General features: G+C 49.5%; 1 long non-coding RNA gene across 1 annotated transcript in view; it reads left to right on the forward strand.

The window, feature by feature from the left end:
- LOC119973242 overlaps positions 1-25,447 on the forward strand; it is a 113,491-nt gene that overhangs the window by 84,119 nt on the left and 3,925 nt on the right. The window contains exon 3 of the long non-coding RNA XR_005462260.1: positions 25,267-25,398. This is a non-coding gene — a long non-coding RNA (uncharacterized LOC119973242). The remainder of the gene's footprint in view (positions 1-25,266; positions 25,399-25,447) is intronic.

Raw genomic sequence — 25,447 nt, forward strand, 5'->3', positions numbered from 1 at the left:
GAATGGTGCCAAGGAGGCCCGGCCAACCACGCCCACATGTTCTGGTCTTGCCCCAGACTTGTGGAGTACTGGACAGCCGACTGCCTTCTTTGAGGCAATGTCCAAAGTGGTGGGGGTGAGGGTGGAGCAATGCCCGAAAGTGGCGGTCTTCGGGGTCTCGGACCAGCCAGATCTATTCCTGGGGAGGAGGGCGGACGCCCTTGCCTTTGCCTCCCTGATCGCCCGCCGTAGAATCCTGTTTGGCTGGCGATCAACAGCACCACCCAGAGCTGCAGACTGGCTGTCCGACCTCTCGGAATCTCTCCAAATGGAGAAAATCAAATTCACCATCCGAGGTTCAGACGACGGCTTCCACAGAACGTGGGAACCATTCACGCGAATGTTCCGGGACCTGTTTGTGGCCAACGAACAAGAGGAAGAATAGCCGGGTGGTCAAGAATCAGGGGAAGGTAGCCAAGGCATGAAAGGGAGAGATAGACTGGGAGCGGGGTGGGGGGACGGCGAAACCTGGAGAAGGAAAGGTGAACCACAGCGGGGGGGAGGGTGGAGACAGCTAAACCTGAGGAAAGAGAGGCGAACCGTGGAGGGGGGGGGACAAGAGAGGAGAACCAGCGTCGTGGGGGGCGGGGGGGGGGGGGGGGGGGGGGGCAGGGAAACGGGAGCCGAAATGAAGGCACGGGATACCAAAACGCGCATGACATCTCCAGGAGCGGGGAACAAGGAAAATAAAGACGGAGGACGGGAGGAGCAGCAGAAGCGGAGGTGATCGGGGGACGGCAGCGAGATCTGCACACTGTAATTATCTCCCCGGCACCCAAATGTATATTTGCCTCCCCAATCTCTCCCCCCCCCCCCCCCCCCCCCCCCCCGCAAACGGTTGCCTACTTACTTGGTGTAAATAATTTTGCCAGGTGTACAGAGCTGCCGCTGTCGAGCTGGTGCACAATACCCTACCAGTTATTCTATTTCATATTTTATTGTATTTTTTTTACTATGTGCCATTTCCTTCTCCTTGGTATGTTGGGGTGTGCCCTTCTCTTCTAGATATGTGTATATATATGTGTATATATATATATATATATATATGTTTCTTATTCTGTGTACATAACGGTAATTATACCTTGTTCGAAAACCCAATAAAAAACATTTATATAAAAAAGAAGTGTGTTCAGTTGCAGCTCCTGTTAGACCGCTTGATGGCTCTGGAGCTGCGGATGGACTCACTTTGGAGTATCCGCGATGCTGAGGTGGTCGTGGATAGCACGTTTAGCGAGTTGGTCACACCGCAAGTGTAAGTTACTGAGGGAGATAGAAAATGGGTGACCAAAAGACAGAGCAAGAGTAGGAAGGCAGTGCAGGTGTCCCCTGCGGTCATCTCCCTGCAAAACAGATATACCGCTTTGGATACTGTTGAGGGAGATGGCTCACCAGGGGATGGCAGCAGCAGCAAGGTTCATGGCACCGTGGCTGGCTCTGCTGCGCAGCAGGGCAGGAAGAAAAATGGCAGGGCTATAGTGATAGGGGACTCAATCGTAAGGGGAATAGACAGGCGGTTCTGCGGACGCAATCGAGACTCCATGATGGTATGTTGCCTCCCTGGTGCAAGGGTCAAGGATGTCTCGGAGCAGCTGCAGGACATTCTGGGGAGGGGGAGGGTGAACAGCCAGCTGTCGTGGTGCACATAGGCACCAACGATATAGGTTAAAAAACGGGATGAGGTCGTACGTTTAGCGAGTTGGTCACACCGCAAGTGTACGTTACTGAGGGAGATAGAAAATGGGTGACCAAAAGACAGAGCAAGAGTAGGAAGGCAGTGCAGGTGTCCCCTGCGGTCAGAGAGGGGCTGGTTTAGCTCACAAGGCTAAATCGCTGGCTTATAAAGCAGACCAAGCAGGCCAGCAGCACGGTTTGATTCCCGTACCAGCCTCCCCGGACAGGCGCCGGAATTTGTCGGACTAGGGGCTTTGCACAGTAACTTAATTGAAGCATACTCGTGGAAATAGCGATTTCCTTTTCATTTCATTTAAGTACAAGCTGAATCGGGGGGCTAGTTAGGAGTTAAACTAAAAAGTAGGACCCAAAGTAGTAATATCGGATGCTACCAGTGTCAGAGAGGAAGTCATGATAGATAGGAGACTACGTGGCCGAGAGATGGTGGCAAGAGGGGAGGGATAAATTCTGGGGAGTTGGAACCGGTTCTGGGGATGGTGGGACCAGTACAAACCGGACGGTCTGCACCTGGGCAGTGCTGGAACCGCAGGACAGGGGGGGTGTTGCTAGAGCGTTGGGGAGGGTTTAAACTAATGTGGCAGTGGGGTGGGAACCGATGCAGGAAATTGGAAGGTAGTAAAACAGGGACAGAAGCAAAAGGAAGTAAGGGGGAAAGTGTAAGGCAGAGAAGCCATAGTCAAAAATCAAAAAGGGTGACAGTACAAGGTACAGTGACTGAGGGGAGCTCAGTGAATAGGCCCAGTAATACTAAACGGAATAAATAAAACTGGAGATGTTAAGATTCAAAACAGAGGTAAAAAAAACTAACATGAGTGTACTTTACCTGAATGCTCGTAGTGTTCGGAATAAAGTAAATGAGTTGATGGCGCAAATCATCGTGAATGACTATGATTTAGTGGCCATTACTGAAACATGGTTAAAGGATGGTCACGACTGGGAGTTAAATATCCGAGGGTATCAAACTATTCGGAAGGACAGAGTGGATGGTAAGGGAGGTGGTGTAGCTCTGTTATTTAAGGATGACATCCATGCAATAGTAAGGGATGACATCGGTGCTATGGAAGATAAGGTTGAGTCCATTTGGGTGGAAATCAGGAATAGTAAGGTGAAAAAGTCACTGATAGGAGTAGTCTATAGGCCACCAAATAGTAACGTTACGGTGGGGAGGCAATAAACAAAGAAATAACTGATGCATGTAGAAATGTAGCAGTTATCATGGGGGATTTTAATCTACATGTCGATTCGTTTATCCAGGTCGGTCAAGGCAGCCTTGAGGAGGAGTTTATAGAATGTATCCGCGATAGTTTCCTGGAACAGTATGTAATGGAACCTACGAGGGAACAAGCGGTCCTAGATCTTGTCCTGTGTAATGAGGCAGGATTGATTCATGATCTCATAGTTAGGGATCCTCTCAGAAGGAGCGATCACAATATGGTGGAATTTAAAATACAGATGGAGGGTGAGAAGGTAAAATCAAAGACTAGTGTTTTGTGCTTAAACAAAGGAGATTACAATGGGATGAGAGAATAATTAGCTAAAGTAGACTGGGAGCAAAGACTTCATGGTGGAACAGTTGAGGAACAGGGGAGAACCTTCCAAGTGATTTTTCACAGAGCTCAGCAAAGGTTTACACCAACAAAAAGGAAGGACGGTAGAAAGAGGGAAAATCGACTGTGGATATCTAATGAAATAAGGGAGAGTATAAAATTGAAGGAAAAAGCATACAAAGTGGCAAAGATTAGTGGGAGACTAGAGGATTGGGAAATCTTTAGGGGGCAACAGAAAGCTACTAAAAAAGCTATAAAGAAGAGAAAGATAGATTATGAGAGTAAACTCAGAATATAAAACCAGATAGTAAAAGTTTCTACAAATATAAAACAAAAAAGAGTGGCTAAGGTAAATATTGGTCCTTTAGACTAGAGGATGAAAAGGGAGTTTTAATAATGGGAGATGAGGAAATGGCTGAGGAACTGAACAGGTTTTTTGGGTCGATCTTCACAGTGGAAGACACAAATAACATGCCAGTGACTGATAGAAATGAGGCTATGACAGGTGAGGACCTTGAGAGGATTGTTATCACTAAGGAAGTAGTAGGAAATTACATAGAATTTACAGTGCAGAAGGTGGCCATTCGGCCCATCGAGTCTGCACTGGCTCCTGGAAAGAGCACCCTACCCAAGGTGGAGAGCACCTCCACCCTATCCCCATAACCCAGTAACCCCACCCAACACTAAGGGCAATTTTGGACACTAAGGGCAATTTATCATGGCCAATCCATCTAACCTGCACATCTTTGGACTGTGGGAGGAAACCGGAGCACCCTGAGGAAACCCACGCACACACGGGGAGGATGTGCAGACTCCGCACAGACAGTGACCCAAGCCGGAATCGAACCTGGGACCCTGGAGCTGTGAAGCGATTGTGCTACCCACAATGCTACCATGCTGTGATGGGCAAGCTAATTGGGCTAAAGGTAGACAAGTCTCCTGGCCCTGATGGAATGCATCCCAGAGTGTTAAAAGAGATGGCTAGGGAAATTGCAAATGCACTAGTGATAATTTACCAAAATTCACTAAACTCTGGGGTGGTCCCGGTAGATTGGAAATTAGCGAACGTGACACCACTGTTTAAAAAAGGAGGTAGGCAGAGAGCGGGTAATTATAGGCCAGTGAGCTTAACTTCAGTAGTATGGAAGGTGCTTGAATCTATCATCAAGGAAGAAATAGCAAGGCATCTGGATAGAAATTGCCCCATTGGGCAGACGCAGCATGGGTTCATAAAGGGCAGGTCGTGCCTAACTAATATAGTGGAATTTTTTGAGGACATTACCAGTGCGGTAGATAACGGGGAGCCAATGGATGTAGTATATCTGGATTTCCAGAAAGCCTTTGACAAGGTGCCACACAAAAGGTTGCTGCATAAGATAAAGATGCATGGCATTAAGGGTAAAGTAGTAGCATGGATAGAGGATTGGTTAATTAATAGAAAGCAAAGAGTGGGGATTAATGGATGTTTCTCTGGTTGGCAATCAGTAGCTAGTGGTGTCCCTCAGGGATCAGTGTTAGGCCCACAATTGTTCACATAGATGATTTGGAGTTGGCGACCAAGGGCAATGTGTCCAAGTTTGCAGATTACACTAAGATGAGTGGTAAAGCGAAAAGTGCAAAGAATAGTGGAAGTCTGCAGAGTGATTTGGATAGGTTAAGTGAATGGGCTAGGGTCTGGCAGATGGAATACAATGTTGGCAAGTGTGAGGTTATCCATTTTGGTAGGAATAACAGCAAACAGGATTATTATTTAAATGATGAAATATTAAAGCATGCTGCTGTGCAGAGAGACCTGGGTGTGCTAGTGCATGAGTCGCAAAACGTTGGTTTCCAGGTGCAACAGGTGATTAAGAAGGCGAATGGAATTTTGTCCTTCATTGCTAGAGGGATGGAGTTTAAGACTAGAGAGGTTATGCTGCAATTGTATAAGATGTTAGTGAGGCCACACCTGGAGTATTGTGTTCAGTTTGGTCTCCTTACTTGAGAAAGGACGTACTGGCACTGGAGGGTGTGCAGAGGAGATTCACTAGGTTAATCCCAGTGCTGAAGGGGTTGGATTACGAGGAGAGGTTGAGTAGACTGGGACTGTACTCGTTGGAATTTAGAAGGATGAGGGGGGGTCTTCTAGAAACATTTAAAATTATGAAGGGAATAGATAGGATAGATGCGGGCAGGTTGTTTCCACTGGCGGGTGAAAGCAGAACCAGGGGGCATAGCCTCAAAATAAGGGGAAGTAGATTTAGGACTGAGTTTAGGAGGAACTTCTTCACCCAAAGGGTTGTGAATCTACGGAATTCCTTGCCCAGTGAAGCAGTTGAGGCTCCTTCATTAAATGTTTTTAAGATAAAGAAAGATAGTTTTTTGAAGAATAAAGGGATTAATGGTTATGGTGTTCGGGCCGGAAAGTGGAGCTGAGTCCACAAAAGATCAGCCATGATCTCATTGAATGGTAGAGCAGGCTCGAGGGGCCAGGTGGCCTACTCCTGCTCCTAGTTCTTATGTTCTTATATCACCTTTTTCAATCTGTGCATATCTCCTTTTTGTATCTGCCAGGGGCCTGGATGCCTACGCGATTGGCCACTCGTGTCATTGTCCCATCGATGATCGCACATTAATATGAGTGGTTTTGTGGGGTAATAATGTGTCAATATGTTAGATGACAGTAATTGCTTCTAAACCCTCACAAAATTTCATCTTGTGTTTGCCATGACCACTTCTGATTCTTTTATAACAGTGCGTGCAAGGGTGCCAGCAAGGTGGCTAGATTAGGTATGAATTTCCCATAATAATTTATGAGACCTATGAATGACTATAGTTCCGTTGTGTTTCTTGGTGTCGAGCTCCTTTTGTGGCCTTTACCTTGTCATCTGTGGGGTGTAGGCTGTCCTTGTAGACATGGTACCCGAGGAACGTTACTTTGCTTGCCTGAAACGCCCATTTTTCTCTTTTAGTTGGACACCTGCGTTAGAGAAGCGCTGTAAAATTTCCTCCAAATTTTCCAGGTGTTCCTTCTCGGTGGCTCTTGATATTAATACATCATCTGGTATATTACCACCCTGGACAATCCTTGAAAGATATTTTCCATCACCCTCTGGAAAATAGCGCATGCCAATGATACTCCAAAAGGTAGGCGAGTATATTCATATAATCCCTTGTGGGTATTAATAGTGATGTATTTTCTAGATGCCACATCAAGCTGCAGCTGGAGGCATGCATAACTAATATCTAGTTTTGTAAATATGTCGCCTCCAGCCAGTTTTGAATATAGGTCCTCGATGTGAGGCATGGGGCACCAGTGGAGACAGGAGGATCTGTTAACAGTCATCTTAAGGCAGACCAACTTGTCAGACTTCAATACTGGGACCACTGGTGCAGCCCATTCTATGAATTGTACTGGTTCTTACCTAGGTTCACCAGTCGCGTCAATTCGGTGTCTACCTTGGCGAATAGGGTGTAGGAAACTGGCCGTGCCCTGAAGTACTTGGGTACGGCCTCTGGGTTGACATTCGCCCTAGCATAGAGCACCCGGCTCTTGCTGCCGATACGGCCCAGAGAATTACCGGGTCCGTGGCCACGCATGTGCACGGCGGCAGCGTATAGCGACCGCGCCGTGCAACATGGCGCCGGCCGCTAGCAGACCCGGCCTGCGTAATAGTGCCCCCACCTTTGGCCGGCTCGCGCAGCCCGGACCACACCCCCCCCAACCCCCACGATGCCCCCAACCTTGGCAAAGTCCTCGCGGATCGGCTCTTCCCCGACTGTGGCAGTGCTGGAATGAGTCCGCCGCTGCCACGCCGTGTTCCCGACAGGTGAGACCCACGCCGCCGGGAACTCAGTCGGTCCGGGACGGGCCTCAGGCAATGTCCTGATGCCGTTGATACGTCGCGCGGTGAACTCTGCAAGTACGCTGCTTTGGAGGAGGCGGAGCATTGCGAAAGCAGCGCCGCCCCCGATTTGGTTGTAAACTTTGATTCTCCAGCCGATCGCCAAACGCGATTTTGGCGTCGGAGACCATAGAACCCCGCCCCGTATTGGGAGCTACCTGATGTGCAACCTTCTCCTACCTGTCGCCACCAGAAGTGCCCTATTTCTCAACAAAATCATAACAGCGAAAGTATCTTTTTCACCCTACTCACTCTCTAAAGCTCTCCCCTGATTCTGCCTCCTTCATTATATGCTTTTCTCAATGATTATTGGCTAGTTGTACTAGTTTCCATTCTCCATATTGGGTCTAACTTGTCTTTAAAACAGAAGTTAAATACTGCAGCTGCTGATAATCTTAAAAAAAACACTAACTCTTTTGTTTTTTAATCTCTCCAGCCCTCCACCCTATTACAGATCTTGCCTTTTGTTTGTTTTCCCACCTTCTCTCCTTTCACTTACTTAAATCCTGTCACAGTTCTAACTTTTTTTAGTCCTGATGCAAGGTCATCAACGTAAAGTTTTAATTTTATTTCTCTCTTCACAGATGCTTCCAGACTTGCCGAGTATTTCTGGCATTTTCTGTTTTTATTCTTTATCTTGACAGATCCATAATTTAAATGCATCTTTGAGCTGCCAATGCTGAAATAGCAGATTGTTATCCGTCTCCTGTAATTTTGGACAGAACACCCTTTGTTTAAAGGGTGTGCTAACTGGGAGAATGCAAGTGAAAGTGTGAGGCAGCTGAATTAGCCCTCAGTCAACATTCGCCTATTTTGGTTACATATGTATATTTAGCCCCCACATGTGGTTAGTATCATTAACTCCTTACAACTAGCCCAGCGGTCTGCCAAAATTATGCAGATACACCTTTTAATATAAAAATGACTGCTTTTTTTTATAAGGGATGTTTACCTTCTATCTTTGTACTTTCCGCAATGGTGAGACGTCACAGCTCACTTCCTTTCAGATTGGAAAACAGATAATCTTGTTTATTGTTTGGAATCCATTAACTCATCTTGTCAATGTATAACAAGGTAAAGACGGAATCTGTGAGGATTGATAGTATATCCAACTGTCACCCAACATTCAAATCACAACCTGGGGCGGGATTCTCTGACCCCCCCCCCCCCCCCCCGGCCGGGTCGGAGAATCGCCTGGGGCCGGCACCAATCCCGCCCCCGCCGTGTCCCAAATTCTCCGCCACCCAAGATTTGGCGGGGGCGGGAATCGCGCCGGTCGGCAGGCCCCCCACGCCAATTCTCCGGCCCGCAAGAGGCCGAAGTCCCGCCGCTGACAAGCCTCTCCCCAGTGGGAATCAAAACACCTACTTGACCGGCGGGATTGGCGGCGCGGGAGGGCGCCGGGGTTTGGGGGGGGGGGGGGGGGGCGCAGGGTGATCTGACCCCAGGGGGTGCCCCCACGGTGGCCTGTGCCGTGGGGGCACTCTTTTTCTTCCGCCTTCGCCATGGTCTTCACCCCTCCCCTACGCATGCGCCGGGATGACGTCAGCAGCAGCTGCGCTCCGGCGCATGCGCGGACTTACGCCAGCTGGCGAAGTCCTTTCGGCCCCGCCTGGCGTGGCACCAAAGGCCGTTCACGCCAGCCGGCGGAGCGGGAACCACTCCGGCGCAGGCCTATCCCCTCAATGTGAGGGCTTGGCCCCTAAAGGTGAGACTTCCGCACCTTTGGGCCGGCCTGACGCCGGAGTGGTTCATGCCACCCCAACACGCCGGGACCCCCCGCCCTACCGGGTAGGGGAGAATCCAGGCCCTGAATTTTACAGACTATGTTTCAGAAGGAGAATGAAAAGAAATTATGTAAACTTGAGCTCATCCAAACCTCTGCTGCTTATATCCTAACTTGCACCAAGTCCCATTTATCCTCACCCCGGTCCACACTGAATTACAGTGATTCCGAATCCACCAACACCACAACTTGAAAATTTTCAACATTGTGTTCAAATCTCTCACCTTCAAATCTTGTGTCTGTAACCTTCTACAGACATATGCCTCACAGGAATGCTGTGCCTCTCCAATTCTGGCTCGTACACATCCCCAGTTTCCTCCTCTCCATTCCTCCAGCTGTCTCAGTTCACAATTGGGAACTTCCTCCATAAACATGTCGGCCTCTCAAATTCCCATTCCTACCTTTTGTGGCCCAGTGTCAGATTCTGTCTAATTGTGCTCCTGTGAAGAACCTTGGAAAATTTGTTCATGTTAGTGACACAAATTGAAAGTATGTTATTGTTGAAGTGGAGTTCAAATTAGTTGAATTATTTTTCAGAAGTGTTTGCTTTCCTGATCTCAATGGCCACTTCCCAGCATGATATTAAACCAACAATACATTATATACTTCCTCGGTGAACCTGTTCTATTATACAACTGGGCAAATCTCAGTCAGGTTTAAGAACTGTTGCTGCATCACACTGGATATCGGAAAGTTATATAGCAATGAGCAATGTCATGATATATCCATGACATGGGATATCTGTGAGAAATGACATAGGATACCAGTAATGAGAGCGGAATGACAAATCAAGTGTGTAGTGTCAGAGGTGGCCCCAGAGCAGAAGGAGAAGGAGCTGAATAACTCACGAGACAGGTAGAAATTGATTGGGCAGGGTCAGACAGGTCAGAATCAGTGGAGAGAGGAAGTAGCAACAGAACCCCAGGGAACCAAGATCGGTATCCAGCATGAGCATTGAAGTTTCGATTCCAGAGAAAGAACTATAATATTGCGTGGAGTTTGCACTTTCTCCATGTGTGTACGTGGGTTTCCTCCGGATGTTCCGGTGTCCTCCGACAGTGCAAAGATCTGCAGGTTAATAGAACATAGAACAGTACAGCACAGAACAGGCCCTTCGGCCCTCGATGTTGTGCTGAGCCATGATCACCATACTCAAACCCACGTATCCACCGTATACCCGTAACCCAACAACCCCCCCCCCCCCAACCTTAATGTTTAGGACACTACGGGCAATTTAGCATGGCCAATCCACCTAACCCGCACATCCACCTAACCCACACAGGGAGGACGTGCAGACTCCACACAGACAGTGACCCAGCCGGGAATCGAACTTGGGACCCTGGAGCTGTGAAGCATTTATGCTAACCACCATGCTACCGTGCTGCCCCTAGGTTAGGTGGATTGGCCGTGCTAAATGGCCCCTTGGTATCCAAAAGGTTAGGTAGAGTTACGGGGATAGGGTGGAGGTGTGAGCTTAAGTAAGGTGTTCTTTCCAAGGACCGGTGCAGATTCGATGGGCCGATTGGCCTCCTTTAGCACTGTAGGGATTCTATTCTGTGATTCTAATTGAACTGGGCTTATAAATTGAGTTTTAAGCTTTTAAGTCTTACTTTTTTTTCTCCTAAATTTCAATTGTAATCTAATAAATGGCAGGGCACCTCATTACCTGTTAAATGCACATCCTGTTCCATGGAAACTCCAGGAACCGCTGTGTCCCGAAGAACCACTTGTACAGGAATTGTCATCACTGGAGGAGCTTGAGCTCCAGTTTTCAGAGTTTGAACAGCAGCTGGCATCACTGCGGTGCATCTGTGATGCTCAGAGCTACATGTATAAAATTAAGAAAGGCAATATAATCTCAAAGCTGGTGCACGTGAGACTCGAACCAGGTCCCCTGGAAGCCATATTCAGGATGTCAGATCAGCCAGGGTTGGAAGTGGGTGCGGAGGCAGATGTCTTAGCCTTTGCCTCGCTGTTGCCCGAAGGCGGTTCCTTTTGGGGTGGAGGTCAGCTTCTCCGACCTGTGCCTCGGCGTGGCGCATGGATCTGCTAGAGTTCTTAACACTTGAGAAAGTGAAGTTCGAGATGAGGGGAAGGATGGAAGGATTCTACAACTCATGGGCTTTGTTTATCGTGCATTTTCAAGAATTGGATGACATCGAACATTGGCGGGGGTGGGGTTGGAGTGGCTTATTGGTGTCTATGTGTGCGGTGGTGGTGGATTCCTGATTCTTTATCTTTGGTGTTTTGTATTTAAAATGTTGGGGGTGGGTGGGATAAAGGGATTGTTGGCCAGGGGATTGCCCCTGTACTTGATATTGTTGATTATTTGTTAGTGGGTGTAAATTTGATGAAAATGTGAGAAAGGAGAATAAAAATATTTCAAAATAAGAAAGGCAATATAAAATAAAGAATGCAATTGCAAAGTGGATGCAGAGCAGAGGGGCATGTGGGTATAAGTGCAAGAATAAGAACATAAGAACTAGGAGCAGGAGTAGGCCATCTGGCCCCTCGAGCCTGCTCCGCCATTCAATTAGATCATGGCTGATCTTTTGTGGACTCAGCTCCACTTTCCGGCCCGAACCCTTAATCCCTTTATTCTTCAAAAAACTATCTATCTTTACCTTAAAAATATATAATGAAGGAGCCTCAACTGCTTCACTGGGCAAGGAATTCCATAGATTCACAACCCTTTGGGTGAAGAAGTTCCTCCTAAACTCAGTCCTAAATCTACTTCCCCTTATTTTGAGGTTATGTCCCCTAGTTCTGCTGTCACCCGCCAGTGGAAACAACCTGCCCGCATCTATCCTATCTATTCCCTTCATCATTTTAAATGTTTCTATAAGATCCCCCCTCATCCTTCTAAATTCCAACGAGTACAGTCCCAATCTACTCAACCTCTCCTCATAATCCAACCCCTTCAGGTCTGGGATTAACCTAGTGAATCTCCTCTGCACATCCCTCCAGCGCCAGTACGTCCTTTCTCAAGTAAGGAGACCAAAACTGAACACAATACTCCAGGTGTGGCCGCACTAACACCTTATACAATTGCAACATAACCTCCCTAGTCTTAAACTCCATCCCTCTAGCAATGAAGGACAAAATTCCATTTGCCTTCTTAATCACCTGTTGCACTTGTAAACCAACCTTCTGTGACTCATGCATTAGCACACCCAAGTCTCTCTGAACAGCGGCATGCTTTAATATTTCATCATTTAAATAATAATCCCGTTTGCTGTTATTCCTACCAAAATGGATAACCTCACATTTGTCTACATTGTATTCCACCTGCCAGACCCTAGCCCATTCACTTAACCTATCCAAATCACTCTGCAGACTTCCAGTATCCTCTGCACTTTTCGCTTTACCACTCATCTTAGTGTCATCTGCAAACTTGGACACATTGCCCTTGGTCGCCAACTCCAAATCATCTATGTGAACAATTGTGGGCCTAACACTGATCCCTGAGGGACACCACTAGCTACTGATTGCCAACCAGAGAAACACCCATTAATCCCCACTCTTTGCTTTCTATTAATTAACCAATCCTCTATCCATGCTACTACTTTACCCTTAATGCCATGCATCTTTATCTTATGCAGCAACCTTTTGTGTGGCACCTTGTCAAAGGCTTTCTGGAAATCCAGATATACCACATCCATCGGCTCCCCGTTATCTACTGCACTGGTAATGTCCTCAAAAAATTCCACTAAATTAGTTAGGCATGACCTGCCCTTTACGAACCCATGCTGCGTCTGCCCAATGGGACAATTTCTATCCAGATGCCTCACAATTTCTTCCTTGATGATAGATTCCAGCATCTTCCCTACTACCGAAGTTAAGCTCACTGGCCTATAATTTCCTGCTTTCTGCCTACCTCCTTTTTTAAACAGTGGCGTCACGTTTGCTAATTTCCAATCCACCGGGACCACCCCAGGGTCTAGTGAATTTCGGTAAATTATCACTAGTGCATCTGCAATTTCCCTAGCCATCTCTTTTAGCACTCTGGGATGCATTCCATCAGGGCCAGGAGACTTGTCTACCTTTAGTCCCATTAGCTTGCCCATCACGCCCTCCTTAGTGATAACAATCCTCTCAAGGTCCTCACCTGCCATAGCCTCATTTCTATCAGTCGCTAGCATGTTATTTGTGTCTTCCACTGTGAAGACCGACCCAAAAAACCTGTTCAGTTCCTCAGCCATTTCCTCATTTCCCATTATTAAAATTCCCTTCTCATCCTCTAAAGGACCAATATTTACCTTAGCCACTCTTTTTTGTCTTATATATTTGTAAAAACTTTTACTGTCTGTTTTTATATTCTGAGCAAGTTTACTCTCATACTCTATCTTACTCTTCTTTATAGCTTTTTTAGTAGCTTTCTGTTGCCCCCTAAAGATTTCCCAGTCCTCTAATCTCCCAGCAATCTTTGCCACTTTATATGCTTTTTCCTTCAATTTGATACTCTCCCTTATTTCCTTAGATATCCATGGTCGATTTTCCCTCTTTCTTCCGTCCTTCCTTTTTGTTGGTATAAACCTTTCATTGAAGGTGACCGGGCAAGTTAAGAAAAAAGTTAATTAAGCATTTGGACCCGAGATTTTATTTATGGGGGTACCAAGCACAGAGGCAAAAAAGTTGTGAGAAATCTGAAAAGCACTGGTTCAGTCTTAGCTAGGGTATTGTGTCCAATTCTGCGCACCACATTTTAGGATGGAAATAAAGGGCATGATTCTCCGCTGCCAAGGCCAGGTGGGAGAATCGCGGGAGGTCCGCTCTCGCACCTCCCGCATTTCTCCCCCCCCCAAAATGGCGTGGTCACGTTTTGCGACATGCCACTCGGAGAATCGCGGGCCGCCGTTTTTCACGGCGGCCCACGATTCTTCGACCCCGATGGGCCGAGCGGCCTGCCGTTCGCGACCGTTTCACGATGGCGGTAACCACACCTGGTCGCTGCCATCGTGAAAATGGCGTGATGTGCCCATTTGGGGCTTGTGGTGCGCCTAGAGTGGAATGAGCACCACGGCTGTGCTCGGGAGGGGACAGGCCCGTGATCGGTGCCCACCGATCATCGGGCCGACATCTCAATTGGACGCACTATTTCCCCTCCGCCACCCCGCAAGATCAAGCCGCCACATCTTGCAGGGCGGCTGAGGGGAAGACAGCGACCGCGCATGCGCGGGTTGGCTCCGACCAACCTGCGCATGCACGGCTGACGTCATTAGGCGTGTCAGCCGCGTCACTTTCGGCTCGCCGGGACTTGACACCAGTGACAAGGCCCGGCGGCCGAGTCTCCCGGCACGGCCCTCCTATCCCCACGGGGAGGGGAGAATAGGGGGCCGGGAGAGGCCTCTGACGCCGTTGTGAACCTCTCCGGGTTTCACGACGGCATCGGGCCTTTGGGAGAATTTCGCCCAAAGGCTTTAGGAACTCACAAAAACAGTTTCAGGAATGAGGAACTTCAGATATTTGGATAGATTGGAGAAGCTGCATCTGTTGTCTTTGTAAAAAGGAAGGTTGAGATGATATTTGGTAGAGGTGTTCAAAGCCATGAGGGATCCAGACAAAATAGATACCGATGAACTGTTTCCATTAGCAAAAGGTTGAGAACCAGAGGACACAGATTTAAAGTAATTGGTAAAAGAAGCAACGTTGACATGAGGAAATACCAATTTTAGGCAACGATTGATTAGAATCTGGAATTCATTGTCTGAGAGTGTGGTGAAGATCAGATTCGAATTTGGTTTTGAAAAGAGAATTGGTTCAAAATCTGAAGAGAAAAGAATTGCAGGGCAATGGGGAAAAGGCAGGGAGGGGGACCCATTGAGTGGTTCTTGCAGAGAGCTGGCAAATGTGACAGACTTCATACTTTCCTTCTGTGTTATAATCATTCTATGATTCAGTGGTCATATTTATTATGCAAACCATCTCCCACTTTTATTGTGGTATCTCTAACTCTGCTGCAAGGTTTTGAACTTCAACCATCAGATCCCAGATATGACAAACGCGTATGGAGGTTGATATACCTTTTGAACATTCCAGAGCATTATGTTTAAGGTTCAAAGGTCCTTTGGGCTGTTGTCCTTGTCAATTACTGACTAATGTAGCCAGTATTTCATGCTGCACCCGTTTTTATATTCATGAGTGTTCATTCACTCTCAATCTGAAAGTGTCAATAAAATGTTATTGACAGTTTATTGCTATGGCTCTTTAAAACTTTCACTGAATAAATAAAACCTGCATCTTTATAGCACCTTTCGTGACTTCAGAATGCCCCAAGTGCTTTATGGATAATTAAATGTTTTTGAAAGTAGTCACCATTGGTATGTAGGAAGTAATGTCTTGTTGATGTGTTTGCTAGATGTTCAAATTTGCTTTGTTGTACCAGTCTATTTCATCTCAAAATAGGTATGAAATATCTCCTAAACAACTTTGATATCAGTTACTGATAGCATTACTTGAACAACAATTAGTTAATTCTGGGCCTAATTTTTGGACGCTGGTAATATTGTGTTGGTTGCTCAGATGCTTTACCTGATTGCAGTCTGGACCACTTGAGAAAAGAAGTGATCAGCTCTATGGTTCCTTCGCAGGATTGCTGTCAAATTCCAAACATACCACTTGTTACCAGCAGACAGATTTCATTGTGGCTACCAGCAAAGGGCTCTAAACAACAAACTGAATCAAGATGTAAAACATCAAGAGTTAAGAATATTCCAATGCCATATCTCATCTGCAGAATGAATAAACTCTAATGATATTTAAACTTTGAATCCAGATAACATAAAGATTCTAATCTAATGATTAATACATTGGTTGGCCCAGATCTTCGATCTCCGGAATGTCAGAGACTGAAATTACGAAACAGAATGCCCCTAAGGACCCCACGAAAGTGCCAACATCTGACTCCATGGGAATTGCCCGGGAAGTTTGAACCTCTGATGGGTACGCCTCATGCTCCCTGAGACCCTCTGAAACAGTCACAGAATGTGAGTTATAGTTATAGGTTTCAAAAAGTTCCGACTCACTTTACTGGATAGTTACCCAGGAAATGTTGGACAGAAGAATCCTAGTCTAACTCATGGGTAGCTATACAGCTGAACCTCCCAATCGTGCACAGCAACCCTTTCCCCTCTGACCTACCCCATGGCCTCTCAACTACTCCCTCAACCTGGAATACTGCTCTTGACTTCCAATCTACCTGGCTACCCCTCCTGACCACACTCCTAACCCAAACTGACTCATCAACAACATGACAAACTCTCCAAATCAGTCCAAGGATGTGCAGGTTAGGTGTTTTGGCCATGCTAAGTTGCCCCTTAGTGTCCAAAGATATGTAGGTTGGGCGGGGTTACAGGGATAAGGGAGTGGATCTGGGTGGGGTGCTCTTTCAGAGTGTGAGTGCCGACTCGGTGGGCTGAATGGCCTCCTTCTGCACTTGGAATTCTATGATTACCCTGACCCATCTAAACCCTGGCCCAACTACTGCTACTCTACCCACCTTCCACCTCATACACCCTCCCACCTGCCAGACTTATACACCACTCATCTAACCCACTTGCCACTTTGCACCTCACCGGCCAGCCCACCCACTTGCCACTCTAACCACCTGCCATCCTAGACTGTTACCCACCTGCCAACTTTCCACCTCACTCACCATGATCTTACCCACCTGCCACCCTATCACCTCACATATTTGCCACCCTGTTATAACCCAATGTTTTTGCCAAATCTAACAGTCCACTTTTCATCTCTGTCCGTAAGGTACTGCGTGTGACCGTCTCCACCCCCAAAAACTTCAGAGCCTCTGAAAGCCATTGTCCACAACACATTCCCTACTTAAACTAGAATACCACACCTGAAAAGCAACCACAATATGCTCACCCCTCACTGTCTTTAAGTTCACTAAGCCAATTCAAAAGATAGACTTTTATACCGGACGAGCCCCCAATTTGTTATGGCCAGGGTTTAGAGAACCCCAAAGTATACTATGGAGTTCACCTGACCCACAACTTTTAATAGATTGTGGTATGGGGAGCACACGGCCCACTCTACAGGTGTGGTACAGCAGAAATGGAAAAGTATTTTTAAAAGTTGTTTATTGGTTGCTTAAAACAAATCATTTTACTTTATGTTCTCGAACCTGATTCCTCTGTGACCATAAAACACCCTAATTTTGTTTGCTTGGCTTAGAACCCGGCCATCTATTACTCATGTTGACACACCTATGCCCCAGGGAAAACATTGCTTTGTTGCCGGCTTTGGTTCCCAGATTTCCGCTGTCAGTTTCACAATATTTAATTACACAAGGTTAAGTGGCTCCAAGGATTTATGGTTTCTGTTGATACTTTAAAGTATCTGGATGATTTACATTTATTGCCTTGTGAAATTACTTTATTTAATATAGTGGAAAGAAATTAATTAATGACTTCTTAAAGCTTTTTTTAACATGTCCTACTGTCACCATAAGGTCCATTTGTTCTTTACAGTGTATAGTGGGTCAATGGGCAGAGGAGTGCAATAGCTTAGCATGAGGGGCCATGTGGATGGAGAGGCATAGTTTGGTATAGGCAATAAGGGGCTGGGGGGCTTATCTTGGCATTGGGGGACATGAGGGGACACCTGTGGAGAGGTTTCTCATGCAGATTGGATTCAGAACTCCTCTGAGGTGCCGTGAACCATGACCTTTTAGAAAACCTAGCCTGATCCCATGAAATTGAAGAGGGGTAGTACATACCTAACTCCACAGTGGAGCCAACCAGATCAGGAGTGTCAGGTGCGGTCTTATAAAAGTAGCCAGCCCGCACCCTTTAAAGGCACTCCTAAAAATCAGACATCCCAGGATTGTGTTTAGGAATCCCAGAATCAGAACCCGCTTGCCAGATTCAAAGGGCTCCTGAGTCTTCCCAACTGGGAGAAGATTCATGCCATTGCCTCTGAATAAATGCTTCTAAAAGTGTGTTATGTTTGGCTCCAGCTCTATCCTTGTTTTTCTTGAGTATAACAAGGGTTATTGAACGGACTGCTCCTTTTCCTAATGTTTCTACATAGAATCCCTACAGTGCAGAAGAAAGTCATTCGGCCCAGAGTCTGCACCAAGCTTTTGAAAGAGCACCCGACCCAGGTCCACTCACTCGTCCATCCTGCCCTATCCCCGTAACTCCATACCCTAACCTGCACATTCCTGGACACAAAGGGGTTATTTGGAATGCCCAATCCACTTAACGCACACATCTTTGGACTGTGAGAGGAAACTGGAACACCCGGAGGAAACCCATGCAGACAGTGGGAGAATGTACAAATTCCACATAGACAGTGACCCAAGGCCAGAATTGAACCTGGGTCCCTGTCGCGGTGAGGCAGCAGTGCTAACCACGCTGCCATCTTAAAGGAGTGTGTGCCATAACGTTTGGGAGGATGTTTGTTGAGGTGTTTGACTGACAATGCAGCTAAGATTTGATCAGGGGATTGAAAATCAGAAACCTGTGAAAGGCTAGTTAAAGGTACGGTACTGTGAAATTGAAGAATGCAACTTCCGGTTGCGGCTACGCGGAGCTAAGCCGCACGTTCGGCAGCTCCCGCTAGAAACGGACTTTGGGGCTCTTTACAGGGCCCCCAGCGGTGCTTTATCAACGATTCCCGACGTGGGATGGGGTCTGCAGTAGATCCCCAGGGTTCTATGGTCCGGATCAGGAGTGGGGTGAGCAGAAAAGCGGTGGCAGCGCCTCTGGAAAAATGGGGGAAGGAAAATAAAACGGCGGCCGGCGGAGCCCTCGAGGAGTGGAGGAAGTGGGTGCAGGAGCAGCAGGAGACTCTTCAACGCGGCTTTCGGGAGCTCAAGGTGGAGCTGCTGGAGTCGCTGAAGGCTACCACCGGTAAGCTGCTGGAGACTCAGGCAGCCCAGGGGGCCGCAATCCGGGAGCTGAAGCAGCAAGCCTCCGAAAGAGAAGATGAGGCCGCAGCCCTCGCAGGGAAGGTGGAGATGCACGAGGCGCTCCATAAAAAGTGGCAGGAGCGGTTCGAGGAGATGGAGAACCGGTCGAGGCGGAAACATTTACGGATCCTGGGCCTCACGGAGGGGCTGGAGGGGTCGGACCTGGCGGCCTATGTGGTCGTTTTGTTGAACTCACTGATGGGAGCTGGGCCCTTCCAGGGGCCCCTGGAGCTGGAGGGGGCCCACAGAATACTGGCCAGGAGGCCCAAGCCGAATGAGCCGCCACGGGCGGTGCTGGTGCGGTTCCACCGGTTCGTTGACTGGAAGTGCGTGCTTCAGTGGGCCAAGAAGGAGCGGAGCAGCAAGTGGGAGAACACGGTGGTGCGGATCTACCAGGACTGGAGTGCGGAGGTGGCTAAGCGGAGGGCCGGGTACAACCGGACGAAGGCGGTGCACCACAGACAGAGTGTGAAGTTTGGCATGTTGCAGCCGGCGCATCTGTGGGTCACCTACAAGGACCGTCACCATTATTTAGAGTCCCCGGAGGAGGCGTGGGCCTTGTGCAGTCCGAGAAATTGGACTCAAACTGAGGGTCAGGAATGGAGGTTTTATATGTAAATGTAACTGTGTCTATTTTTTTGGAGGGGGGGGTTCTCTGTTTCATGCTGGATGTGTGTTGGCTTCAGGGTGGGTGGGGCGATGCCTTTTTTAATGGGTCTGGTGGACGGGTTCGGGCAGGGAGATAAACTGGGAGTGCGGGGAGCTGGTGGTGGGGACCGGCAATGGGAACTGCCCTAGAGGAGGCGGGGTTGAGCAGGGCGAAAACGCGGGTTTTCCTCTTGTTTCCCGCGCTGCGGGGTAATGGGGCGGGGTCGGGGCTGAGAAGCGCGGGCCTTTGCTTGTTTTTATTTTCCCGCGCAAGAGCGGGGGGAGGGGGGGGCTAGGGCCTGCTGATGGGCACGGAGGAGGAGGAGTAGCCCCACGTGGGGAGGGGTCGGAGGTGTGGCGGGAGTCGCCGGGGTCAGCAGAAGTTAGCTGGCTCACGGGAGTGCTATGGAGTGGGGGCGTGGCTAGGAGGGGTCCCGGGGGGGGGGGGGGGGGGGGGGTACCGGGCTGCTGCTGAAATGGCCAGAAAGGAGCTGGAGGGTGCTGGGGGGGGGGGGGGGGGGGGGAGTTGCCGCCATGGGGAACAGGCCGAATGGGGGGGCACTGGCCAGTGGCGGGCAGGGGAGGGGGGCAGGGAGCCCTCTGATCCGGCTGATAACTTGGAATGTGATGTGGCTGAAAGGGCCGGTCAAGCGGGCCCGGGTGTTTACGCACTTGAAGGGGCTGAAGGCGGATGTGGCCATGCTCCAGGAGACGCACCTGAAGGTGGCGCACCAGGTTCGACTGAGGAAGGGATGGGTGGGCCAAGTATTTCATTCAGGACTGGATGCGAAGAATCGGGGGGGTGGCGATCCTGGTGGGAAAGAGGGTGCTGTTTGAGGCGTCAAATGTGGTGGCTGACAGTGGCGGGAGGTATGTGATGGTGAGTGGTAAGCTGCAGGGGGAGCGGGTGGTGCTGGTGAATGTCTACGCCCCGAACTGGGACGATGTGGGGTTTATGCGGCGCATGTTGGGCCGCATTCCGGATCTGGAGGTGGGGGGCCTGATCATGGGGGGGGACTTCAACACGGTGCTGGATCCCCCATTGGATCAATCCAGGTCCCGGACGGGTAGGAGGCCGGCGGCGGCTAAGGTGTTGAGGGGGTTTATTGATCAGATGGGAGGGGTGAATCCCTGGAGGTTTGCGAGGCCAAGGGCCAGGGAGTACTTGTTTTTCTCCCACGTGCATAAGGTCTATTCCAGGATCGATTTTTTTGTCCTGAGCAGGGGGCTGGTTTCGAGGGTGGAGGATGTTGAATACTCTGCCATAGCCATTTCGGATCATGCACCGCACTTGGTGGACCTCGGGCTGGGGGAGGAGAGAGACCAGCGCCCTCTCTGGCGCTTGGAGGTGGGGCTGCTGGCAGACGACGAGGTGGGCAGGAGGGTTCGGGGGTGTATCAGGCCAACGATAACGGGGAGGTCCGAGTGGGGACGGTCTGGGAGGCATTGAAGGCGGTGATTAGAGGGGAGTTGATTTCCATCCGAATCCATAGGGAGAGGGGAGAGCAGAGGGAGGGGGAGAGATTGGTGGGGGAGATGGTGAGGGTGGACAGGAGATATGCGGAGGCTCCAGAGGAGGGTTTGCTGGGGGAGCAGCGTAGCCTTCAGGCCAGGTTCGATCTACTGACCACCAGAAAAGCGGAAGCTCAGTGGAGGGAAAGCACAGGGAGCGGTGTTTGAATACGGGGAGAAGGCGAGTTGGATGCTGGCACACCAGCTCCACACCAGTGAAGTATAGAGATGGGAAGGTGGTGCGGAGGGGGGTAGACGTTAATGCGGTCTTTAGGGACTTTTATGGGGGATTGTACCGGTCTGAACCTCCGGTGGGGGGGGGGGGGGAGAGGAATGGGGCGCTTCTTGGACAAGCTGCGATTTCCGAAGGTGGAGGCGGGGCAGGTGGAGGGACTGGGAGCGCCGATTGAGCTGGAGGAGCTGGTCACTGGGATTGGCAGCAAGCAGTCGGGGAAGGGGCCGGATGGGTTTCCGGCCGAATTTTATAAAATTATGCGGACCTGTTGGGCCCCCTGTTGGTTCGGACCTTTAACGAAGCAAGGGAGGGATGTCACGGGCACTGATTTCCTTGATCCTTAAGCGGGACAAGGACCCCCTGCAGTGTGGGTCATATAGGCCGATCTGGCTGCTAAATGTAGACGCCAAGCTGTTGGCGAAGATCTTAGCTACAAGGATAGAGGATTGTGTGCCGGGGGTCATTCACGAGGACCAGACGGGGTTTGTAAAGGGAAGGCAGTTGAATACCAACATACGAAGGCTTCTGAATGTCATTATGATGCCGGCTGTGAAAGGGGAGGCGGAGATAGTGGTGGCATTAGACGCGGAGAAGGCCTTTGATAGGGTTGAGTGGGGGTATCTGTGGGAGGTGTTGGAAAGGTTTGGGTTTGGGGAGGGGTTTGTCCATTGGGTGAGGCTGCTTTATGAGGCCCCGATGGCAAGTGTAGCCACGAATAGGAGGAGGTCGGAGTACTTTCGGCTGCACCGGGGGACGAGACAGGCGTGTCCCCTGTCCCCTTGCTCTTTGCATTGGCAATTGAGCCCCTGGCCATGGCGCTGAGGGAGTCGGGGAACTGGAGGGGCCTGGTGCGGGGTGGGGAGGAGCATCGAGTGTCGCTTTATGCGGACGACCTGTTGCTGTATGTGGCGGACCCAGTGGGGGGAATGCCGGAAGTGATGAGGATTCTCAGCGATTTTGGGGGCTTTTCTGGGTATAAGCTCAACCTGGGTAAGAGCGAGCTGTTCGTTGTGCACCCGGGGGATCAGGAGGAGGGGATTGGTAGGCTCCCACTGAAGCAGGCAGGGAGGAGCATTAGGTACCTGATAGTCCAGGTGGCTAGGAGCTGGGGGGCCCTGCACAAGCTTAACCTCACAAGGCTGGTGGAGCAAATGGAGGAGGAGTTTAAAAGGTGGGATATGTTACCGCTGGCGGGTAGGTGCAGTCCGTCAAGATGACGGTGTTCCCGAGGTTTTTGTTCCTGTTCCAGTGCCTCCCCATCCTTATCCCGAAGGCCTTTTTTAGGAGGGTCAACAGGAGCATCACGGGGTTTGTATGGGCACACGGGACCCAGAGGGTGAGAAGGGTGTTTTTGGAGCGGGACAGGGATATGGGGGGGGGGGGGGGGGGGGGGGGGGGCTGCCGCTGCCCAACCTGTGCGTGTATTACTGGGCTGCCAACGCAGCAATGGTGCGTAAGTGGGTAATGGACGGGGAGGGGTCAGCATGGAAGAGGATGGAGATGGCGTCCTGTATGAATACGAGCCTGGAGGCGCTGGTAACGACGCCGTTGCTGCTTCCTCCAACGAGGTATACTACGAGCCCGGTGGTGGCGGCTACCCTGAAAATTTGGGGGCAATGGAGACGGCATAGGGGGGAGGTGGGGGGCTCAATGGAGTCCCCGATACGGGGGAACCACCGGTTTGTCCCGGTGACCGTCGATGGGGGGTTTCTTAGCTGGCACAGGGCAGGTATTAGGAGGTTGAGGGACCTGTTTGTAGATGGGAGGTTTGCGAGCCTGGGTGAGTTGGAGGGGAAGTTTGGGCTCCCCCCGGGGAACATGTTTAGGTACATGCAGGTTAGGGTGTTTGCCAGGCGGCGAGTGGCGGGGTTCCCTATGTTGCCCCCGCGGGGGGGTTCGGGACAGGGTGCTCTCGGGGGTGTGGGTTGGAGGAGGGAGGATTTTGGACGTGTACCATGTTATGCAGGAGGTGGATGAGGCCTCGGTGGAGGAGCTGAAGGGTAAATGGGAAGAGGAGCTGGGTGAGGAGATTGAGGAGGGGACGTGGGCAGATGCCCTGGAAAGGGTGAACTCCTCTTCTTGTGCGAGGCTTAGCCTCATACAGTTAAAAGTGCTACATAGGGCTCATATGACCAGGACGAGGATGAGCAGGTTCTTTGGAGGCAAGGATTGGATGTACTAGGTGCTCGGGGAGCCCAGCAAACCATGCCCATATGTTCTGGGCATGCCCAGCGCTGGGGGACTTTTGGAAGGGGGTAGCAAGCACGGTGTCGAGGGTGGTAGGATCCAGGGTTGAGCCAGGCTGGGGACTCGCGATATTTGGGGTAGCAGCGGAGCCGGGAGTGCAGGAGGCGAAAGAGGCCGGTGTTCTGGCCTTTGCGTCCCTAGTAGCCCGGCGTAGGATTTTGCTTCAGTGGAAGGATGCGAGGCCCCCAAGCGTGGAGGCCTGGATCAATGACATGGCGGGGTTCATCAAGTTGGAGAGGATGAAATTCGCCCTGAGAGGGTCGGTGCAAGGGTTCTTTAGGGTTCTCCAGCCTTTCCTGGACTTCCTGGCGGAACGGCAGGGAAATAGGCGGCAGCAGCAGGGGGTTGGGTTTGGTGGGAGGGAGAATTGTGTACATGGGTTTGTTGGATATGGCGGGTGTTATCTCTTTCCTTTTTGTTGTTTTCTTTTTTTTCTGATTTTGTAGTTGCTGGGGTTTTTACTATGGTTGTTTTGTTACTATTGTTTTGTTTATATTTTGTGAAAATCTTAATAACAATTATTTTATTTTTTTTTAATTGAAGAATGCTAGGCATTTCAAAGGATCTCAGGGGATTTCAAGGCTTTTCCAGTGTTGTGGGCTTTCTAAGAAGGCTCTGACACTTCAAAACCGGCAAGTTTTAAAAGCATAGGGCTGAGGGAGCAGATGTCAGGAAAGGGAAAATCCCTAGCTTGAATTTTCAATTAGCTTTCTGAACTGCTCATCAGCTGTCAGGCAGAGCAGTTCAGAGTGAGAAGGTCACTTCAGAGTTTAAACAGGTCAGATCAGGATGAATAATTTTGACAGAGGGCTGCCTGAGACAGCTTACCCAGGGCTGGAAGGGGCAGTCCAGATAGGACCCCATCCCAAGGGACGGTCCTGGGGTCAACCCCTTATCCAAAGCCCAAGTACACCCAACTCCCTGGACCCTTGGGAACCCTCTCCCCGCAGCCTAGCAATGGCAAAGGGGCACATTAGCAAGGGGTAGACCCCTTGATCCCCCTCGGGGTCCATCGCGCCAGGACAGCACTTGACAATACTTGCGCCAAAGCCTGCCCAGTGGAGTTCCTGCTGTGGGGGTTAAAGCATAACAGTGGGGGGGTTGGGTAGATTCAGGCTTCCAGCCCGTTAATTCATTCTAGTGAATGTATATCAGCTGTTTGCATTTTCCCGCGGGACGGGAAGCCTTCTATGGCTGGTGGGGTAGGACTGGGGACGAGTCTGCTGCCCGGTGTTGATCCCATTTTGGGGCCAATGCAGGATTCTCCACCCGTTCGGGATTCCCAATCTTAGCAGCAGAGAACAGAGAATCCTGGCCAATGTTTCTGCAGCTTTTGAACATTTGAGTTACATACTTAAGCCAACACTTTCTCAGTACTAATGAATAGTTGCCAGCAATTTTGTTGGAAGTCATTGTGCCTTGTGCAGCCAAGATTGGAAATAATCACACCGCTGCAGATGGCCACTTTCTGATCTACCATTTCCCATAATGTTAATTGAATTTTTATATGAATATGTTGGAAACGATGAGGATTCCTTCCGTCTGAGGTTAAGCCTTTGGTTGATTGCCACCACCTTTCGTTGACTGATACCCTGCTATGGAACCCATTCTTTCTGTCTAATGTGAATCAGTCCTCAGTGAAATGTGGAAAAACACGCATTTATGAATCAGAGGGCAAAGATTTGGGTGTGTTTGGTGGTGGTGAAGCAACAAAATGTACATATTTTCATGCCTATGTGTTTCAGATGACTCATTATGTTTACAAGAATCGTGTTAAGGGACAAACAACCATTGTACACAGTGACCGATTTTCCCTTCTACAGCTTCAGCAAAAGATACCGCAACACATGAAACCAAGATCCCATCTACCCTCTCAGGTACAGGTTAAAAAAAAATCCCATTACTTGAAGAGAAGGGAAATATTCC

The sequence above is a fragment of the Scyliorhinus canicula genome, chromosome 11 (assembly GCF_902713615.1).
Source record: "Scyliorhinus canicula chromosome 11, sScyCan1.1, whole genome shotgun sequence".
NCBI classification, from domain to species: Eukaryota; Metazoa; Chordata; class Chondrichthyes; order Carcharhiniformes; family Scyliorhinidae; genus Scyliorhinus; species Scyliorhinus canicula.